This window comes from Triticum dicoccoides, chromosome 4B, assembly GCF_002162155.2.
Source record: "Triticum dicoccoides isolate Atlit2015 ecotype Zavitan chromosome 4B, WEW_v2.0, whole genome shotgun sequence".
Taxonomy (NCBI): domain Eukaryota; kingdom Viridiplantae; phylum Streptophyta; class Magnoliopsida; order Poales; family Poaceae; genus Triticum; species Triticum dicoccoides.
Genome location: NC_041387.1, coordinates 511,507,675 through 511,516,074, shown reverse-complemented (window position 1 = coordinate 511,516,074; position 8,400 = coordinate 511,507,675).

Sequence of the window (8,400 nt, the reverse complement as noted above, 5' to 3'; positions counted from 1 at the left end):
TTGACTGCAACACTTCATCACCCACCGAGTGGCCTTCTTAGCAGACACGCCCATGTGCGTCGCCTGACCCATGAACCTGAAGTGTGTGAGGCTGCAGCTTCACTGAGATCGGAGGAGCAACGGCACGAAGTAAGAGAAGAGGGCAGACTTTTCAAAGCTCCAATAACGACTGCGATGGTGGCACGCGAACGACGAGAAAGCCATGGTGATGGGCGCCTAGGCTTTGCAATTCTCTCCACCCTCTCTGCTGCCGCCGTTGATTCACCCCTCCCCTGTTGCTAAACTCTGGCTCATCCAGATCGTGGCCAACAGCTCCCCCGCCAGAGAAAGAGAACTCGGGGTGATCGATGCTGCACGAGGCAGAGGCGGAGCCGGCCGGGGCATGGGCAGAAGCGGAGCCGGACGGAGGGTGCCGATGACCGAGCGGGGGGCACTGCGGGCGGCCCGTGGGCGCGCAGCCGCTGCAAGGGCATGTGCAGGGGCACGGTCGGGAGCAGCGGAGCCTGCGTGGTGCAAGAGGAGGCGACCCAGCGTAGTGCGGGCTGGACGAAGCGGAGCCGGTGCAGGCGCGTGCGCAGGCCAGCGAACTTGGCGCGCTCGGACTTGGGCGCGTCCGTGGAGAGATGGAGCGGAGCAGATGGGGAGGAGACGCTGGAGGAGAAAGGGGGAAAAGGCGAGGCCAGTAGGGCAGCGGCGCGAGGGGGCAGGAAGGGTTGGGGAGGGGGCGCGAGTGCGGGTCATCGGCCACGGCAAGCGGGACGGGCGGGGTGAGCGGCTGGGAAGGGGCGAGCGGGACGGGCGGGGCGGCTAGGGTTTGCTCGTGGGCTGCTGGTATTTATACCCAAAGACGAAATGAAAATGCCCTCGGTGGTGCACATAATTCACACGCGGTGGCACGATCGATTCAGGGCGACGTGGAGGCCTTGGTTCTGCCTACGTACCAGCTCATCCTTTATAAGGTAACTAGAAGAACGCCCGTGCGTTGCAACGGGGCCACATTAGGGTTAAGAGTTCAATATTAATCATGTTAATAATACATTTAATATTCTCATACATATCAAGTGACACTGGTGACCTTTTTTGTCAATTTAGTAACGGGCTCAGTTGCAACGGGCTCTTTATACATATCAGACAACTCGGTACTACTTAAACTACAACTATGGCTATCAATATTTTTTTGTCAATTTAGCTCAGCAATAGTGCCTGGCTTAATAGACTGCTTTGCATTCACCCCCTCAGAAGACAGAGAGCAAGCTAGCAAGCACGCACGCGTCCAACCCCGCCGCTGCATGCGCTGGCAGAAGGTGAGGCAGCAAGGGAGACTGCACATTGAAGCTGTCCATGCAAGGCTGGAGGTGCTGGGCCGGCGACGGCGGTGTCGGGACGGCGCTTGATTCGTTCCCGGTGGCGTGGAGCTTGGGGCGGCAACGCGGCGATAGCTAGTGCTCGGGGATGGGGGTTTGGGGCGGGGGCAGTCGACCCGATGGCTGGCGAAGTTAACGGGCTCGGGCGGCTGGAAATTCGGCGGGTGGCGGCGGCACAGCGCGAGGATGGGACAGACCGAAAACCTAGCGGGCGTTCAACTACCAATACCCACGCCTTTTTTTAGGGGAATTGCTTGTGAAAATAACGTGTGACGACGACTTAGCGAGCGGATCCCCTTAAAAAAGACATAGCGAGCAGATTCCCTTAAAACTGGTAGGAATGGATACAATTGATGACGTTGATAAATAGTGGTGAATGTTGACCTAATTTACTATCATCATGCATGGAAATGAATCATCAAGAAAAAGAATACTTCCTATTAATACACTCATAGGAAGCTTCCTAATCTCTGCTACCAAACAGTTTCTGCCCAAACAAGGAAGGAAAGTTATGGACGTGATTCAAAAGGAAACAAACGTTATGAAGATTAATTAATTTAGATTTGATCTTTAGAGATTGATTGTGATTGATTCTTTTACATAAAGACGTTACTAAATAATTTGCGTCGGTATGGAAAGTTCTGATCCGTTCAGTTTTTTTCATTGTGTGAGAGGGTGAAGTGAAAATAAACCGATGAAGTGGGGGAGGCGACGAAAAAAATCTACGACGGTTAACCTACGAAAAAAAACCGGACGAAAGTGGTGGGACGAAAAAAAAACCTAGAAGCGAGACTACCAACTGCTCCATTAGGAGTAGAGATAGATGCAGAAAATAAAGATGCAAATAAAAGTAAATTGAAAGCAAATATGATAAGAGATAGACCCGGGGGCCATATGTTTCACTAGAGGCTTCTCTCGAGATAGCATAAGTATTACGGTGGGTGAACAAATTATTGTCGAGCAATTGATAGAAAAGCGCATAGTTATGAGATTATCTAGGCATGATCATGTATATAGGCATCACGTCCATAACAAGTAGACCGACTCCTGCCTGCATCTACTACTATTACTCCACACATCGACCGACTCCTGCCTGCATCTAGAGTATTAAGTTCATAAGAATAGAGTAACGCATTAAGCAAGATGACATGATGTAGACGGATAAACTCATGCAATATGATATAAACCCCATCTTGTTATCCTCGATGGCAACAATACAATATGTGTCTTGCAACCCTTTCTGTCACTGGGTAAGATCACCGCAAGATTGAACCCAAAGCTAAATACTTCTCCCATGGCTAGAAAGATCAATCTAGTATGCCAAACCAAACTGATAATTCGAAGAGACTTGCAAAGATAACTCAATCATACATAAAAGAATTCAGAGAGGATTCCAATATTATTCATAGATAAACTTGATCATAAACCCACAATTCATCGGATCTCGACAAACACACCGCAAAAAGAGATTACATCGAATAGATCTCCACAAGAGAGGGGGAGAACATTGTATTGAGATCCAAAAAGAGAGAAGAAGCCATCTAGCTAATAACTATGGACCCGTATATCTGTGGTAAACTACTCACAACTCATCGGAGAGGCTATGGTGTTGATGTAGAAGCCCTCAGTGATCGATTCCCCCTCCGGCAGAGTGCCTGCGAAGGCTCCAAGATGGGATCTCGCGGATACAGAAGGTTACGGTGGTGGAAATTGTGTTTCGTGGTGCTCCTCGATGTTTTCGGGGTCCGTAGATATATATAGGAGGAAGAAGTATGTCGGTGGACGCTCCAGGGGCCCACGAGACAGGGGGCGCGCCCTATAGGGGGGCGCCCTCCTATCTCGTGGGGCCCTCGGACCTTTCTTGACTTGCACTCCAGGCTCTCCGGATCAGATTTGTTCCAAAAATAATGCTCCCGAAGGTTTCATTCCGTTTGGACTCCGTTTGATATTCCTTTTCTTCGAAATACTGAAAGAGGCAAAAAAACAGCAATATGGGTTGGGCCTCCAGTTAGTAGGTTAGTCCCAAAAATGATATAAATGTGTAGAACAAAGCCCATAAACATCCAAAAGGGGTAATATAATAGCATGGAACAATCAAAAATTATAGATACGTTGGAGACGTATCAAGCATCCCCAAGCTTAATTCCTGCTCATCCTCGAGTAGGTAAATGATAAAAAAAGAATTTTTGATGTGGAATGCTACCTAGCATAATTCATAATGTAATTTTCTTTCATTGTGGCATGAATGTTCAGATCCAAATGAATACAAAATAAAAGTTCATAAAGACATAAGAAATAGTAATACTTCAAGCATACTAATCTAGGTAATCGTGTCTTCTCAAAATAACATGGCTAAAGAAAGTTATCCCTACAAAATCATATAGTCTGGCTGTTGCTCTATCTTCATCACACAAAATATTTAATCATGCACAACCTCGATGACAAGCCAAGCAATTGTTTCATACTTTAATAATCTCAAACTCTTTCAACTTTCACGCAATACATGAGCGTGAGCCATGCACATAACACTATATGTGGAATAGAATGGTGGTTGTGGAGAAGACAAAAAGGAGAAGATAGTCTCATATTAACTAGGCATATCAACGGACTATGGAGATGCCCATTAATAGATATCAATGTGAGTGAGTAGGGATTGCCATGCAACGGATGCACTAGAGCTATAAATATATGAAAGCTCAACAAAAGAAACTAAGTGGGTGTGCATCCAACTCGCTTGCTCATGAAGACCTAGGGCACTTTTGCGGATGCCCATCATTGGAATATACAAGCCAAGTTCTATAATGAAAAATTCCCACTAGTATATGAAAGTGACAACATATGAGACTCTCTATCATGAAGATCATGGTGCTATTTTGAAGCACAAGTGTGAAAAAGGAGATAGTAGCATTGTCCCTTCTCTCTTTTTCTCTCATTTTATTTTTTTCTTTTTCTTTTTCTCTTTTTTTTTCTTTGGCCTTTTTTTCTTTTTTTTTCTTTTTGGCCTTTCTCTTTTTTTCTTTTTTTTCTTTTCTCTTTTTTTTGTAAAGTCCGAAGTCTCATCCCGACTTGTGGGGGAATCATAGCCTTCATCATCCTTTCGTTACGAGGACAATGCTCTAATAATGAAGATCATCACACTTTTATGGATTTACAACTCAAAGCTAGAACAAGATATGACTCTATATGAATGCCTCCGGCGGTGTACCGGGATATGCAATGACTCAAGAGCGACATGTGTGAAAATTATGAAGGTGGCCTTGCCACAAATACAATGTCAACTACATGATCATGCAAAGAGCAATATGACAAAAGTAATGTGTGTCATATGAACGGAACGGTAGAAAGTTGCATGGCAATATATCTCGGAATGGCTATGGAAATGCCATAATAGGTAGGTATGGTGGTTGTTTTGAGGAAGGTAAATAAAGGGTTTATGATACCGCCAAAAGTTGCGCGGTACAAAAGAGGCTAGCAATGGTGGAAGGGTGAAAGGGTGCGTATAATCCATGGACTCAACATTAATCAAAAGAACTCATATACTTGTTGCAAAAATTTAGAAGTCATCAAAAATCAAAGCACTATGCGCATGCTCCTAGGGGGATAGATTGGTAGGAAAAGACCATCGCTCGTCCCCGACCGCCACTCATAAGGAAGACAATCAATAAATAAAATTGTGCTCCAACTTCATCACAAAGCGGTTCACCATACGTGCATGCTACGGGAATCACAAACTTCAACACAAGCATTATTTAAATTCATAATCACCCAACTAGCATAACTTTAATATCACTACCTCCATATCTCAAAACAATTATCAAGTATCAAGTTGATCATAGCATCCAATTCACTTCCTATGATAGTTTTTATTATACCCAACTTGGATGCTCATCATTCTAGGACCAACTTTGTAACAATAGCAAATACCATGCTGTTCTAAAACACTCTCAAAATAATATAAGTGAAGCATGAGAGACTAGCAATTTCTTCAAAATTAAGACACCACCGTCGTGCTCTAAAAGATATAAGTGAAGCACTAGAGCAAAAATTATCAAGCTCAAAAGATATAAGTGAAGCACATAGAGTATTCTAGCAAATTCTAATCAAATAGGCTTCTCCCAAAAGGTGTGTACAGCAAGGATGATTGTGGTAAACTAAAAAGCAAAGACTAATATAATACACGACGCTCCAAGAAAAACACATATCATGTGGCGAATAAAAGTATAGCTCCAAGTAAAGTTACCAATGAACGAAGTCGAAAGAGGGGATGCCTTCCCAGGGCATCCCCAAGCTTAGGATTTTGGCTACTCTTGATATCTTGGGGTGCCATGGGCATCCCCAAGCTTAGGCTCTTGCCACCCTTTATTCCATAGTCCATAAAGGCTTTACCCAAAACTTGAAAACTTCACAACACCAAACTCAACAGGAAATCTTATAAGCTCCGTTAGTGAAAGAAAACAAAACCACCACATAAGGTACTGCAATGAACTCATTCTTTATTTATTTTGGTGTTAAACCTACTGTATTCCAACTTCCTTATGGTTCATATACTAATTTACTAGCCATAGATGCATTGAAATAAGCAAACAACACACGAAAAACAGAATCTGTCAAAAACAGAACAGTCTGTAGCAATCTGTAACTAACGCAAACTTCTGGAACTCTAAAACTCCTACCAAAATTGGACGTACTGGAAAATTTGTCTATTGATCAGCAACAAAAAGAATCAATGCAAAAGCACGTTTCTGTGATTTATTGAATTTTTTCTCTTGAGCACAAAGTTTCTGTTTTTCAGCAGAATCAAATCAACTATCATCGTAGGTTATCCTATAGGTTCTACTTGGCACAAAAACTAATTAAAAGATAAAAAAACATCTAAACAGAGAGTAGATGCAAGATTTATTCCTAAACAGGAGCAAAAACAAAAAACATAAAGAAAAATTGGGTTGCCTCCCAACTAGCGCTATCGTTTAATGCCCCTAGCTAGGCATAAAAGCAAGGATAGATCTTACTAGTGCCATCTTTGGCACTTGATTCATAAGTAGCACGCATGATAGATTCATAAGGTAATTTGAATTTATTTCTTGGAAAGTGCTCCATGCCTTTCTTTAAAGGAAATTGGAATCTAATGTTCCCTTCCTTCATATCAATAATCGCACCAATCGTTGTAAGGAAAGGTCTACCAAGAATAGTAGGGCAAGAAAGATTGCACTCTATATCAAGAACGATAAAATCTAAGGGCACCAAATTTCTATTAGCAACAAGAAGAACATCATTTATGCTTCCCATAGGCTTTTTAATGGTGGAATCCGCAAGGTGCAAATTTAAAGATCAATCATCAAGATCATGGAAACCTAGAATATCACATAAAGTTTTTGGAATCGTGGAAACACTAGCACCCAAATCACACAAAGCAAAACACTCATAATCTTTAATTCTAATCTTTATAGTAGGTTCCCACTCATCATTAAGTTTTCTAGGTATAGAAACTTCCAAATTCAGTTTTTCATCATAAGATTGCAACAAGGCATCAACAATATGTTTGGTAAAAGCTTTATTTTGACTATAAGCATGAGGAGAATTAAAAACGGATTGCGACAAGGAAATACAACCTTTTAAAGAGCAATTATCATAATCAAATTCCTTGAAATCCGAGATAGTAGGTTCAATATTAGAAGTTGAAGATTCTCTAATCTCTCTTTTACCAAATTACACATCATGATCTAAAGATTCCGAATTTTTGGGACGCCTTTTAGGCAAAGTTGATTCATCATCACTCCCATAATCATCAAAATTCATCTTGCAAAACATAGATCTAATCGGAGATGCATCAATAACTTTAAGATCCTCGTCATTATTTTCATGTAGACTAGAAGAACACGCTTTTATAAAGCTTTCCTTTTTTGCGCCCAATCTAGCGGTTCTTTCCTTGCACTCGTCAATGGAAATTCTCATTACTTTGAGAGACTCATTGATATCATGATTAGGAGAAGAAGATCCAAGTTTAAGAGAATTAACATCAAGCGAAAGTCTATCAACGTTCCTAGCCAAATCATCAACTTTGAGCAATTTTTCTTCAAGCACGACATTAAAATTCTTTTGAGAAATCATAAACTCTTTCACACTATTCTCAAAATCAGAGGCATCTTATTAAAATTACCATTATAATTATTGTAGGAATTTCCATAATTATTAGAGGGATTACTAGGGAACGGTCTAGTATTAAAATTTCCTCTATAAGCATTGTTTCCAAAATTATTCCTACCAACAAAATTCACATCCATAGATTCATTATTATTCTCAATCAAGGAAGACAAAGGCATATCATTTGGATCAAGAGGAGTATTTTTAGTAGCAAACATCTTCATAAGTTCATCCATCTTTCCACTCAAAACATTGATTTCTTCTATAGCATGCACTTTTTTACTAGAAGATCTTTCGGTGTGCCATTGAGAATAATTAGCCATAATATTATCAAGCAATTTTGTAGCATCTCCTAACGTAATTTCCATAAACGTGCCTCTCGCGGCCGAATCTAAGAGATTTCTAGAGGCAAAGTTCAAACCAGCATAAATTTTTTGTATGATCATCCATAAATTCAAACCATGAGTAGGGCAATTGCGAAGCATCAATTTCATTCTTTCCCAAGATTGGGCAACATGCTCATGATCAAGTTGTTTAAAATTCATAATATCGTTCCTAAGAGTGATGATCTTAGCGGGAGGAGAATACTTAGAGATAAAAGCATCTTTGCACTTGTTCCAAGAATCAATACTATTTTTGGGCAAAGACGAAAACCAAATTTTAGCACGATCTCTAAGTGAAAACGGAAATAAATTCAATTTGACAATATTGTTATCCGTATCTTTCTTCTTTTGCATATCACACAAATCAACAAAATTGTTTAGATGAGTAGCGGCATCTTCACTAGGAAGGCCGGCGAATTGATCTTTCATAACAAGATTCAGCAAAGCAGCATTGATTTCACAAGACTCAACATCATTAAGAGGAGAAATCGGAATACTAAGGAAATCATTAT